Below are 13,690 nucleotides of genomic sequence, written 5' to 3'. Positions count from 1 at the left end.
TGTTCCGCTGAGGGACATCGCTCCAGAGGCTAAACCGGGGCGAAGCCCACGCGGGGTCAGCGTGGCCTCAGGTCCCGCAGGGTCACAGAAGGATCGGGGGTGTCTGAGTGTCGCAGAGCTTGCGGATATTGGAACGGGAAAGCCGGCTACAGAAACAGAGCCGACAGTAAGCTCACAGCTCGGTGTTACCTTGAACCGATCGCAGGCTCGGTGAGCTCGGAGCGCGGCCGGAGGTCAGGCAGACGGGAATAACTGGGCGCTGTTCTCTGAGGGCGCACTGAGGAGTGGGGCCCTGGGCTCTAGGCTCCTCCGGGCCGGAGACCAGGAGGCCGCCATTTGTGTTCCCGTCCTCCGGAACTCTATGGAAAGCGCTCAGGGAACAAAAGCTCCTGAAAGCAAACCCGAGCGGATTACTCACCCCGGCCCCGGTAAGGGCGGTGTAATTCCGCCTGGGGCAAAGACACGTGAGAATCACTACAACAGGCCCCTCCCCCAGAATATCAACAAGAAATCCAGCCGAGACCAAGTTCACCTACCAAGGAGTGCGGTTTCAATACCAAGGAGAGCAGCAGAATTCCAGAGGAGGAGAAAGCCAAGCACGGAACTCATGGCTTTTTTCCTGTGATTTTTTTTCAGTCTTGCAGTTAATTCAATTTTTTCTTTTTCATTTTTTTTTTTTCTTTTTCTTCTCGCCTTCGGGTAAAAATTTTTTTTTTAACTGTTACCTTTTTCTTTTTTAACGATTTTTTACTAGTTTATCTAATATATATATTTTTTCTTTTTTACATTTTTCTCAGGTGTTTTCTTTTTTTTAAAAAAAAAATTTTTTTTCTTTTGTTTTTTTTTCTTTCTTTCTTTTTGAACCTCTTTTTATCCCCTTTCTCCCCACTCACGATTTTGGATCTCTTCTAATTTAGTTAAAGCATATTTTTCTGGGGTTGTTGCCACCCTTTTAGTATTTTACTTGCCCCTTCATTTACTCTTATCTGGCCAAAATGACAAGACGTAAAAATTCAACGCAAAAAAAAGAACAAGAGGCAGTACCGAAGGCTAGGGACCTAATCAATACAGACATCGGTAATATGTCAGACCTAGAGTTCAGAATGACAATTCTCAAGGTTCTAGCCGGGCTCGAAAAAGGCATGGAAGATATTAGAGAAACCCTCTCGAGAGATATAAAAGCCCTTTCTGGAGAAATAAAAGAACTAAAATCTAACCAAGTTGAAATCAAAAAAGCTATTAATGAGGTGCAATCAAAAATGGAGGCTCTAACTGCTAGGATAAATGAGGCAGAAGAAAGAATTAGTGATATAGAAGACCAAATGACAGAGAATAAAGAAGCTGAGCAAAAGAGGGACAAACAGCTACTGGACCACGAGGGGAGAATTCGAGAGATAAGTGACACCATAAGACGAAACAACATTAGAATAATTGGGATTCCAGAAGAAGAAGAAAGAGAGAGGGGAGCAGAAGGTATACTGGAGAGAATTATTGGGGAGAATTTCCCCAATATGGCAAAGGGAACGAGCATCAAAATTCAGGAGGTTCAGAGAACGCCCCTCAAAATCAATAAGAATAGGCCCACACCCCGTCACCTAATAGTAAAATTTACAAGTCTCAGTGACAAAGAAAAAATCCTGAAAGCAGCCCGGGAAAAGAAGTCTGTAACATACAATGGTAAAAATATTAGATTGGCAGCTGACTTATCCACAGAGACCTGGCAGGCCAGAAAGAGCTGGCATGATATTTTTAGAGCACTAAACGAGAAAAACATGCAGCCCAGAATACTATATCCAGCTAGGCTATCATTGAAAATAGAAGGAGAGATTAAAAGCTTCCAGGACAAACAACACCTGAAAGAATTTGCAAATACCAAACCAGCTCTACAGGAAATATTGAAAGGGGTCCTCTAAGCAAAGAGAGAGCCTACAAGTGGTAGATCAGAAAGGAACAGAGACCATATACAATAACAGTCACCTTACAGGCAATACAATGGCACTAAATTCATATCTCTCAATAGTTACCCTGAATGTGAATGGGCTAAATGCCCCTGTCAAAAGACACAGGGTATCAGAATGGATAAAAAAACAAAACCCATCTATATGTTGCCTCCAAGAAACTCATTTTAAGCCCGAAGACACCTCCAGATTTAAAGTGAGGGGGTGGAAAAGAATTTACCATGCTAATGGACATCAGAAGAAAGCAGGAGTGGCAATCCTTATAGCAGATCAATTAGATTTTAAGCCAAAGACTATAATAAGAGATGAGGAAGGACACTATATCATACTCAAAGGGTCTGTCCAACAAGAATATTTAACAATTTTAAATATCTATGCCCCCAATGTGGGAGCAGCCAACTATATAAACCAATTAATAACAAAATCAAAGAAACACATCAACAACAATACAATAATAGTAGGGGACTTTAACACTCCCCTCACTGAAATGGACAGGTCATCCAAGCAAAAGATCAGCAAGGAAATAAAGTCCTTAAACGACACACTGGACCAGATGGACATCACAGATATATTCAGAATATTTCATCCCAAAGCAACAGAATACACATTCTTCTCTAGTGCACATGGAACATTCTCCAGAATAGATCACATCCTCGGTCCTAAATCAGGACTCAACCGGTATCAAAAGATTGGGATCATTCCCTGCATATTTTCAGACCACAATGCTCTAAAGCTAGAGCTCAACCACCAAAGGAAGTTTGGAAAGAACCCAAATACATGGAGACTAAACAGTATCCTTCTAAAGAATGAATGGGTCAACCGGGAAATTAAAGAAGAATTGAAAAAAATCATGGAAACAAATGATAATGAAAATACAACAGTTCAAAATCTGTGGGACACAATAAAGGCAGTCCTGAGAGGAAAATATATAGCAGTACAAGCCTTTCTCAAGAAACAAGAAAGGTCTCAGGTACACAACCTAACCCTACACCTAAAGGAGCTGGAGAAAGAACAAGAAAGAAACCCTAAGCCCAGCAGGAGAAGAGAAATCATAAAGATCAGAGCAGAAATCAATGAAATAGAAACCAAAAAAACAATAGAAAAAATCAACGAAAGTAGGAGCTGGTTCTTTGAAAGAATTAATAAAATTGATAAACCCCTGGCCCGACTTATCAAAAAGAAAAGAGAAAGGACCCAAATAAATAAAATCATGAATGAAAGAGGAGAGATCACAACTAACACCAAAGAAATACAAACTATTATAAGAACATACTATGAGCAACTCTACGGCAATAAATTTGACAATCTGGAAGAAATGGATGCATTCCTAGAAACATATAAACTACCACAACTGAACCAGGAAGAAATAGAAAGCCTGAACAGACCCATAACCAGTAAGGAGATTGAAACAGTCATTAAAAATCTCCAAACAAACAAAAGCCCAGGGCCAGATGGCTTCCCGGGGGAATTCTACCAAACATTTAAAGAAGAACTAATTCCTATTCTCCTGAAACTGTTCCAAAAAATAGAAATGGAAGGAAAACTTCCAAACTCATTTTATGAGGCCAGCGTCACCTTGATCCCAAAACCAGACAAGGATCCCACCAAAAAAGAGAGCTATAGACCGATATCCTTGATGAACACAGATGCGAAAATACTCAACAAAATACTAGCCAATAGGATTCAACAGTACATTAAAAAGATTATTCACCACGACCAAGTGGGATTTATTCCAGGGCTGCAAGGTTGGTTCAACATCCGCAAATCAGTCAATGTGATACAACACATCAATAAAAGAAAGAACAAGAACCATATGATACTTTCAATAGATGCTGAAAAAGCATTTGACAAAGTACAGCATCCCTTCCTGATCAAAACTCTTCAAAGTGTAGGGATAGAGGGCACATACCTCAATATCATCAAAGCCATCTATGAAAAACCCACCGCAAATATCATTCTCAATGGAGAAAAACTGAAAGCTTTTCCACTAAGGTCAGGAACACGGCAGGGATGTCCATTATCACCACTGCTATTCAACATAGTACTAGAGGTCCTAGCCTCAGCAATCAGACAACAAAAGGAAATTAAAGGCATCCAAATCGGCAAAGAAGAAGTCAAATTATCACTCTTCGCAGATGATATGATACTATATGTGGAAAACCCAAAAGACTCCACTCCAAAACTGCTAGAACTTATACAGAAATTCAGTAAAGTGTCAGGATATAAAATCAATGCACAGAAATCAGTTGCATTTCTCTACACCAACAGCAAGACAGAAGAAAGAGATATTAAGGAGTCAATCCCATTTACAATTGCATCCAAAACCATAAGATACCTAGGAATAAACCTAACCAAAGAGACACAGAATCTATACTCAGAAAACTATAAAGTACTCATGAAAGAAATTGAGGAAGACACAAAGAAATGGAAAAATGTTCCATGCTCCTGGATTGGAAGAATAAATATTGTGAAAATGTCTATGCTACCTAAAGCAATCTACACATTTAATGCAATTCCTATCAAAGTACCATCCATCTTTTTCAAAGAAATGGAACAAATAATGCTAAAATTTATATGGAACCAGAAAAGACCTCGAATAGCCAAAGGGATATTGAAAAAGAAAGCCAACATTGGTGGCATCACAATTCCGGACTTCAAGCTCTATTACAAAGCTGTCATCATCAAGACAGCATGGTACTGGCACAAAAACAGACACATAGATCAATGGAACAGAATAGAGAGCCCAGAAATAGACCCTCAAATCTATGGTCAACTCATCTTCGACAAAGCAGGAAAGAATGTCCAATGGAAAAAAGACAGCCTCTTCAATAAATGGTGCTAGGAAAATTGGACAGCCACATGTAGAAAAATGAAATTGGACCATTTCCTTACACCACACACAAAAATAGACTCAAAATGGATGAAGGACCTCAATGTGCGAAAGGAATCCATCAAAATCCTTGAGGAGAACACAGGCAGCAACCTCTTCGACCTCTGCCGCAGCAACATCTTCCTAGGAACAACGCAAAAGGCAAGGGAAGCAAGGAAAAAAATGAACTATTGGGATTTCATCAAGATCAAAAGCTTTTGCACAGCAAAGGAAACAGTTAACAAAATCAAAAGACAACTGACAGAATGGGAGAAGATATTTGCAAACGACATATCAGATAAAGGACTAGTGTCCAGAATCTATAAAGAACTTAGCAAACTCAACACCCAAAGAACAAATAACCCAATCAAGAAATGGGCAGAGGACATGAACAGACATTTCTGCAAAGAAGACATCCAGATGGCCAACAGACACATGAAAAAGTGCTCCATATCACTCGGCATCAGGGAAATACAAATCAAAACCACAATGAGATATCACCTCACACCAGTCAGAATGGCTAAAATCAACAAGTCAGGAAATGACAGATGCTGGCGAGGATGTGGAGAAAGGGGAACCCTCCTACACTGTTGGTGGGAATGCAAGCTGGTGCAGCCACTCTGGAAAACAGCATGGAGGTTCCTCAGAATGTTGAAAATAGAACTGCCCTATGACCCAGCAATTGCACTATTGGGTATTTACCCTAAAGATACAAACGTCGTGATCCAAAGGGGCACATGCACCCGAATGTTTATAGCAGCAATGTCCACAATAGCCAAACTATGGAAAGAACCTAGATGTCCATCCACAGATGAATGGATCAAGAAGATGTGGTATATATACACAATGGAATACTATGCAGCCATCAAAAGAAATGAAGTCTTGCCATTTGCGACAACATGGATGGAACTAGAGCGTATCATGCTTAGCGAAATAAGTCAAGCAGAGAAAGACAACTATCATATGATCTCCCTGATATGAGGAAGTGGTGATGCAACATGGAGGCTTAAGTGGGTAGGAGAAGAATAAATGAAACAAGATGGGATTGGGAGGGAGACAAACCATAAGTGACTCTTAATGTCACAAAACAAACTGAGGGTTGCTGGGGGGAGGGGGTTTGGGAGAATGGGGTGGGATTATGGACATTGGGGAGGGTATGTGCTTTGGTGAGTGCTGTGAAGTGTGTAAACCTGGTGATTCACAGACCTGTACCCCTGGGGATAAAAATATATGTTTATAAAAAATAAAAAGTTAGATTCCAAAAAAAAAAAAAAAAAAATATGTCATATCTATGCATGCCTAAATTGGAGCTACTTAAAATCAAAGTACCTAATAGTACTGAAACTTTTTATATGATTAAACCACATGATGGAAAAGATAAAGCAGCCATCTTCCTGCTCACACTGTAGGGGGCCAAGAAATGATTTTCCAAGTTGTAGCATCTAAACTATGTATAATTCCTAGGTTATTCAGAGATCTTAGTCCCTTAAAGCTCAAACATATAAATGTACACATGTAAACATACAACCTGCTGAGTGCTGCTCAAAAAATATGGGAGGGGCACCTGGATGGCTCAGTGGGTCAAACCTCTGCCTGTGGCTCAGGTCATGATCTCAGGGTCCTGGAATAGAGCCCTGCATTGGGCTCTCTGCTTGGTGGGGAGCCTGCTTCCTCCTCTCTCTCTCTGACTGCCTCTCTGCCTACTCATGATTTCTCTGTCAAATAAACAAATAAAATCTTTAAAAAAAATTGGGAAAGAGTTAAATGTAGAAAATACACGTTACAAGTAGAAGTTAAACTGAAGAGATTGAACTAATAGACCCCTTAAGGAAGCAGGCTGCAAAAAACATACCACCAGAATTAAAAAGGAGGACAGGGATGAGAGAGGTAAGCTGTGGGAAAACAAGCTAGGACTGAAAACGGTTAACACAACACACACACACAGAAAACAGGCCCTGGTTTTAGTAGCTTTACAAAAATTTCTGAAGGAAATTTAAGGTTTCTTTGAATATTGATGCGCCATAGGAAGTTCATATCTGGTAAGGAATGCTAACAAGTGTTCTCTGTAGCTACAGTGAGTGGTCAGACACCCCTTATAGAAATTTTTCTCTCTTTCTCTCTCTCTCTCTCTCTCTCTCTCACACACACACACACACACACACACACACACATACACACACAGTAAATCTGGTGATTGGCCCCCTGCAAAAGATATACAAAATCACCTTAATTTTCTTTCCAACTTTGAAGCTATGAGCATTAGGGACCTTTGGGTAGTTTCCTTGCTTGGGATTGTATGTCTACTTTCCTTTTATTTAAGTAGTTGCATTGGATTCAAGGTTTGTTCTGGGTTCTTGCGTATGTTCTGAGATTAGGGTCTTAACTATATTAAGAATGAATAATACTCTGGAAAACTTTCAGAATGAGAAATTATTTTAAGGATATTTAAGAATGTAGAACAGAGAAAGAATGTCTTAGGGAAGTGGTGAAATAGGTTGAGATTGTTTGAATTAAAATTAAACTCATATCCTAATAAAACAAAGGTCTTCCTTCATAGCTGAGGTGGTGAACATTATTGTTTGAACATTAGCTTTCTGTAGGGTCCAACGTAGAAACTGACTCCAGATCTTCTAAATCAGAGGATCTTAAAATGTTTTGTGCTGTCAATCTCTTGGGCCGTCTGGTGAAGCCTGTGGACTATTCCTCTGAATAATGTTTTTACAAAGGCAGCCAACTATATTAAAATAGAAATCCAGGTTCAGAATATATCTACATTATATTCATGCATATCCATACATGGATATAACACATTTATATCCACAATATATCAATATTATATCCACATTATGGGTATATTCTAAAGATGGAGCCAACAGACTCTCTTGATGAACTGGATCTAGCCTGAGAGAAAAAGTTAAAAAATGACTCTATGCTGTTGGCAGAACAAGTGAGAGTGTGGAATGTCCATACTTAAACTGTCTTCAGTCTAGTAAAACTAAAACCTCTCGACACTTAAATGCAGGGGAAGGAACAGAGGCCAACTGCTTCGGATAATTTTTTCTCATTATTCGACATCCACTAAATTGGTGATGGTCACTGAGGCGTCTTCTTTTTTTTTTTTTTTCCTCCCTCCAGATTAAATTTGTGAAAGAAAACCAATGAGAAATGATTGTTTAAAAGTGCATCTTTCGATGCAATATGATTTATTTGTTCTATGTTTTCCTTAATTGGCCATTAACTAGTTATTAAATATTTTTCATGCTAAAATAATGTCAGTTTCTTATATGGTTGCCACTCAGTTCCATGTAAAGGTCTACTCATAGCTAGCACTGCCTTGATGCTTGATAAAGTGTAAATAATGCAAAGAAGACAATGGAGAAAGTATCACACGCACTCACTGTGAGCTCAGCAAGTTCAGGGTATTGTTGACATTAACAGTCCAACATTATTTAGAACTTGGGGGCTCAGGGGTGGCTCAGTGGGTTAAGCTTCTGCCTTTGGCTGGGGTCGTGATCCCAGAGTCCTGGGATTGGGCCCACATTGGGCTCTCTGCTCAGCGGGGAGCCTGCTTCCCCCTCTCTCTCTGCCTGCTGCTCTGCCTACTTGTGATCTCTGTCTGCCAAATAAATAAATAAAATCTTGAAAAAAGAACTCATATTTGGCTTCTATTCTGAGTATATCTGATCATTGTTTCATGTGTTATTCTTTGGAGTAGTTAATGAAATGTATGAGGTGAACTTTCATCAGGGAACAAGGAACTGCGAAGTGTCAGCCTCACAAGCCCTCCCCATAGGGGTCAGCGGAAGGCGAGTTAATGAGTGGCCCTGCTCAGTACACAATAATTGAACCTTGGGTTAAGCATGTGGCTGGGGCTTAGATTCCTGGGTCTAATTGTCTTAAATGACTGAAGAATAGGAAACAGGGAGCTTACTATGTTTGCTTTGAAATGTTCCTTCCTTTACCTTTGAAACTGCTGGTTTTATGGTCCAAATCATTCTAAAAACCCTGCTCTCTGTGACTATTTATGGCTGTCAATAAGGAGAGAAAGGAGTAGGAACATAAAGGATGAAGTTTAAACTAGAGTGATGCCAATTTATACTGTTCTGGGTCCTTTTTTTTTTTTTTTTAAAGATTTTATTTATTTATTTGACAGAGAGAGATCACAAGTAGACAGAGAGGCAGGCAGAGAGAGAGAGGGAAGCAGGCTCCTCGCTGAGCAGAGAGCCCGATGCGGGACTCGATCCCAGGACCCCGAGATCATGACCTGAGCTGAAGGTAGCGGCTTAACCCACTGAGCCACCCAGGCGCCCTTTTTTTTTTTTTTAAAGTATGTTTCTTTTTCTTCAGTGTGGGGTCTTGAAGTTCAGGTTTTAGAGTTGGTAAATTCTATTTTTCTGACAATAAGTGTGAATCTCCTAGATTAACATGTGTCAGAGAAAACAAAGTTATAAAAAGCATGTGTGTTTGGTAAGGGAATTGTGGACTTGGAAGTGGAGACGACAGGAAATCTTTGGGATGGAGGAAATGGATGAAGAGAGAAATAAATGGGGAAAGCATCAAGCTGCCTTTGTTTTACCTGTACAATTTTCAAAACCTTGGAACTAAAGTGAAGAAAATCACAGAGAACAATTAATTCCATCTTCACTGTGTATAATGTGTAATTTGCTCTTTCAGTTAAGGATATGTAACACCAATGACCAAATGTAGGCAAAAGTATAAAGTAAGTGAGATTATTTTTAAAAACTTATCATTCCTTTTTCATTGGTTTTTAGTCTCCGTTTGGGTCAGTCCTATTAGTGCACCTAGTAGGTACAGGTACACTCATTCAAGACTCCTAGGAATTTTCCATGTGGGCATGTTGTGTCTTCTCTGACCTCCCTTAAAATACACTTGTTCAGTGTCCCAGACTTTCAGAGCCAAAAATGTCATGAGAGTTAATTAAATATTGTAAAAAAAAATCTCTAAATCATAATAAGTCTTTAATTAACAAAATAATAGATAGTTTCTGGGTAATATCTGAGCTTTTAATTCATTCTAGATAGTAATTTCATTTTAACAAGATACTCTTACACCTTACCTAAAATAAATAGAATGGCTATTTTAGACTATAAGAGAATAGTGAGAAGGAGATCTATGTTTATGATGGTTCTTTCAGTTCCTTTTAAACTTGACCTTTAGGTGACCACCTGTTCAGACCAGGAAAACATGTAGGTCAACAGCAGAAAGACTATAGGCTATAATCATACAGATACAGACTACAATGTATCTCCAGAACTTCTATCATCAAAATGATAAAATAATTAGTAAATACCAATCATTGGTAAATATCATTGGTGAAGGAAGTAAAAGGAGTTTGGTATTATTTATGCTGGGAGAAATTTGGTTAATATTTTTAGGAACTGAATCTGAAATTGTAGATTCCCTAGGCATTCCATTTCATAAGATTCAAAGAAATAGGCTGTACCTGTAGTAGAAGAAACTTAATTTAAGACCCAAGGAAAACATTATGCCATCTCTAGAACCTACATTTAAAGGATTTTTAACTTCTCTCTCTGCTGAACTTTATGACCACATTAGATACTTCTCTTGATTGGCTAAGTTTGCTTATCAACCCAATGACATGTTTGTTTCCTAATACTAAGACTTGGAATCTGTGAAGCTTCCCAGCATTGTCCCTCTCCTCACACAACCTGAGGCAGCAAAACAGGGTGGTTCTTTCTTGGTTGTGAGCTCCCTCAAGGAATATCAAGAATTTACTGAAATCTCTGCCTAATTGCAGAGAATAAATTCTCATGCTGCTCTTTTGCAAATATTTCAAATTATTTGTCTAACAGTAAATTAGATCTGACATGTTAATTGGTTTAGGGAGCCATGCATGATGTTTGCTCATTTGCGACTAATTTCTAATACATTAGTATTTTTGAAAAAAAGTAGATCAACTTGGAGAGAACTGGGTCTAGAGTTCAATCACCCTGCAACTTCTATTATCAGAGAGATCACACACACTAAAATTAATGTGAAAGGTGTGTAAGTGGCTCATTCCAGGCCTAGCTGATGACTCATATGACTGTAAACACATAATTCCACTTCATCTTTCCTGGGGCTTTTCCTTCAGTAAAATAGATCTAATAATACCACATACCAGCCTCATAAGGAAATTGGCAGAATTAATGAGATAATAAAAATCGTGGGAAATCATTGTTGAAAGGACCTCAGGGCCTTGTCTTTACACTCCCTCCTGCTGAGTGGGAACATCTGACCTATCCAAATCCCCAAATCCATTCTTTCAATGTTCTTGAGCAGACTTAATCACTTAGGCTGGAGAAACTGCTTCGGTTCCCCCCTCAAGTCCTCCTCAGATTTATCAACTTGGTGACTGAATCATTTATCACAAAGTTGAACCTAAATCTCCTGTTTGGTGGCAGATGATAGATAATTCTGTGACTTTTTCAGAGAACATGGCAAATGGCAGCATGATCCAGAAACTCCATGGACTCATTTGGAAATAGTACATCTTGCAGTTGTGTGTTCTTGTTTTTTTGTTTGTTTTTTTCCTCAGAATCCTTTTCCTTAAGGTTGGTTTCTGGTGAATGATAGAGAAGCTGGATACATCAAAAGACAGTCTTACAATGAATACAACTTATTCTTCATACAAGTCACTATCAGTGATAAACAGAGACATTTGGTAGCTTCATGAGATTTTTTTAGCCAGTTATGTATTTTTAAAAATATATTTTTAGCATAGAACTATAAATAAACCAGAACGTCATGTAGCTAAGCAAACTTTTGGCATTTGGGAACCACTTTAAGAGGTTCACAAATGGGTGCCTGGGTGGCTCAGTGGGTTAAGCCTCTGCCTTCGGCTCAGGTCATGATCTCAGGGTCCTGGAATCGAGTTCCGCATTGGGCTCTCTGCTTGGCAGGGAGCCTGCTTCCTTCTCTCTCTCTCTGCCTGCCTCTCTAACTACTTGTGGTCGCTCTCTGTCAAATAAATAAAATTAAAAATCTTAAAAAAAAAAAAGAGGTTCACAAACTCAGGCCATTAAAAAATATGTGGACATTGTATTTATAAAATATACATAAATTATATATATATATATAATGTATATAAATATAATAAGACATATATAGAACATATATAAAACATTCTATATATCATATATAATGATTATGTAATGATTTTATATAAAATGATTTTTTAAAAATTTTATTTATCAATTTGATAGAGAATAAGCAGGAGGAGCCGCAGAAGGAGACAGAGAAGCAGACTTTTCACTGATAGAGAGCCCAACCTCAGGACTATGGGATCATGACCCGAGCTGAAGGCAGACATTTAACCAATTGAGCCACCTAGGCACTCCCATATATAATCAGCAAAAGAGCAAAGGCAAATTGTGTATTAACCTTATCTTTATAATTCCATACTGTGGGTTCAATGAGGGAGCTAGGGAGAAAGGATTTCTTAAGATTTCTAAATTATAGCTGGGGAAATTGAAGTATAGACCAGAGCCACAAAACATGGGCTATAGAACTTGTACAATGAAAGACATTAGTTGCTTTTGCTGGTTGGATATATGTATTGTATACACAATTTTAGGATAACAAGTAAGAGATATTTAAAATTTCATCTTTAGTTGATTTGAATTGTTCTTGGTCATTGGTGTTCTATTTTGTGTTGTCTAATTAATTCTTACTGCTTGAGTCTGCACCCTGGGGTGATTTTAAATAAGCAAATACGCAAAGAGTTTTCATTTGCACGGTGATGTTGACTCATTGAGTGATTTTGTAGTCTAACTTCCTTATTTTCAGCCAGGATTAATTCCTTCTCTTTCTTTACAAACACCACACACACACACACACACACACACACACACACAATTATACACTTATCTTACCAAAATTTTTTAAATGCATTTCTGCCAAAAGTGTTATATTCTATGAAAGATTATGATATTTTTAGGAAACTTCAATTTTAAACTATAAATACTAATTATATTAATTATAAATATTAAATTTTAAATTATATAAATAAATAATCATAGGAATATAGGTTTTTTTTCCCTGCTCTTTAGCATTTAGGAAATATAGCCTTGAAAATTCTAATAGCCATTTGATTTTAGGTTGCAATTTTACAAATTCTGCTTCCCTCCAAAATAGTATTTTTAGAAAATAACTATCAACCCCGACCCCATGTCTAAATAGATAATTTTAAATATCCACATGTGTCAACTACATGGTAAACTTCTGTATCTCTATCTTCATACACTTTCCTTCAAAAAGCTCTCTCTCCTCTTATTGTAGACTGAGAACTCAAGCAGGCAAATCTCTTTTGGGTTTATCCTGACATGGTGATTTGGCCCTAGAAGCAGCGAAAACAAGAACTGATACAATCTGTTTTTGCCTCTTTACCTAAACAATAGGTAATAATAGGTTTTATATCCTCAAATTTCCAGGAAAAGAAAAGAAAGAATAGCACTTTAAAAAAAAAAAAAAAGGTAAGACAGGAAAGCATGAGCAATGAGTGACGGAAGTTTGAAGTAATGAAATTGGAGTCTTCCAAGTGTCAAGTATATTTGAATGTTATTCTGTTTTATTCCAACATCTCTTTAATATCAAATAATCATAATTTCCAGGGAGAAAATGAAGAGATGGAAGCGATGCCACCTTCAAACAAGTAAGGCAGGGAGAGTTGAAACTGCAGGAGAGGATAGGGTTGGATTATGAAGTTGGAAGGTTGGATGGGTCATGCTGCAGACGCCCAAGAATCTGCAGCAGTCAAGGATGGAAAAAAGCCAAGTCAGCCTGAGGGAGTTGACCAAAACCCATCGAACTGTTCACTCTCAGGGGTGAGCACAAGGCAAGT

Source organism: Mustela nivalis, assembly GCF_964662115.1.
Source record: "Mustela nivalis genome assembly, chromosome: 6".
Classification (NCBI taxonomy): Eukaryota; Metazoa; Chordata; class Mammalia; order Carnivora; family Mustelidae; genus Mustela; species Mustela nivalis.
Note: the sequence above shows the minus strand (reverse complement) of the source record.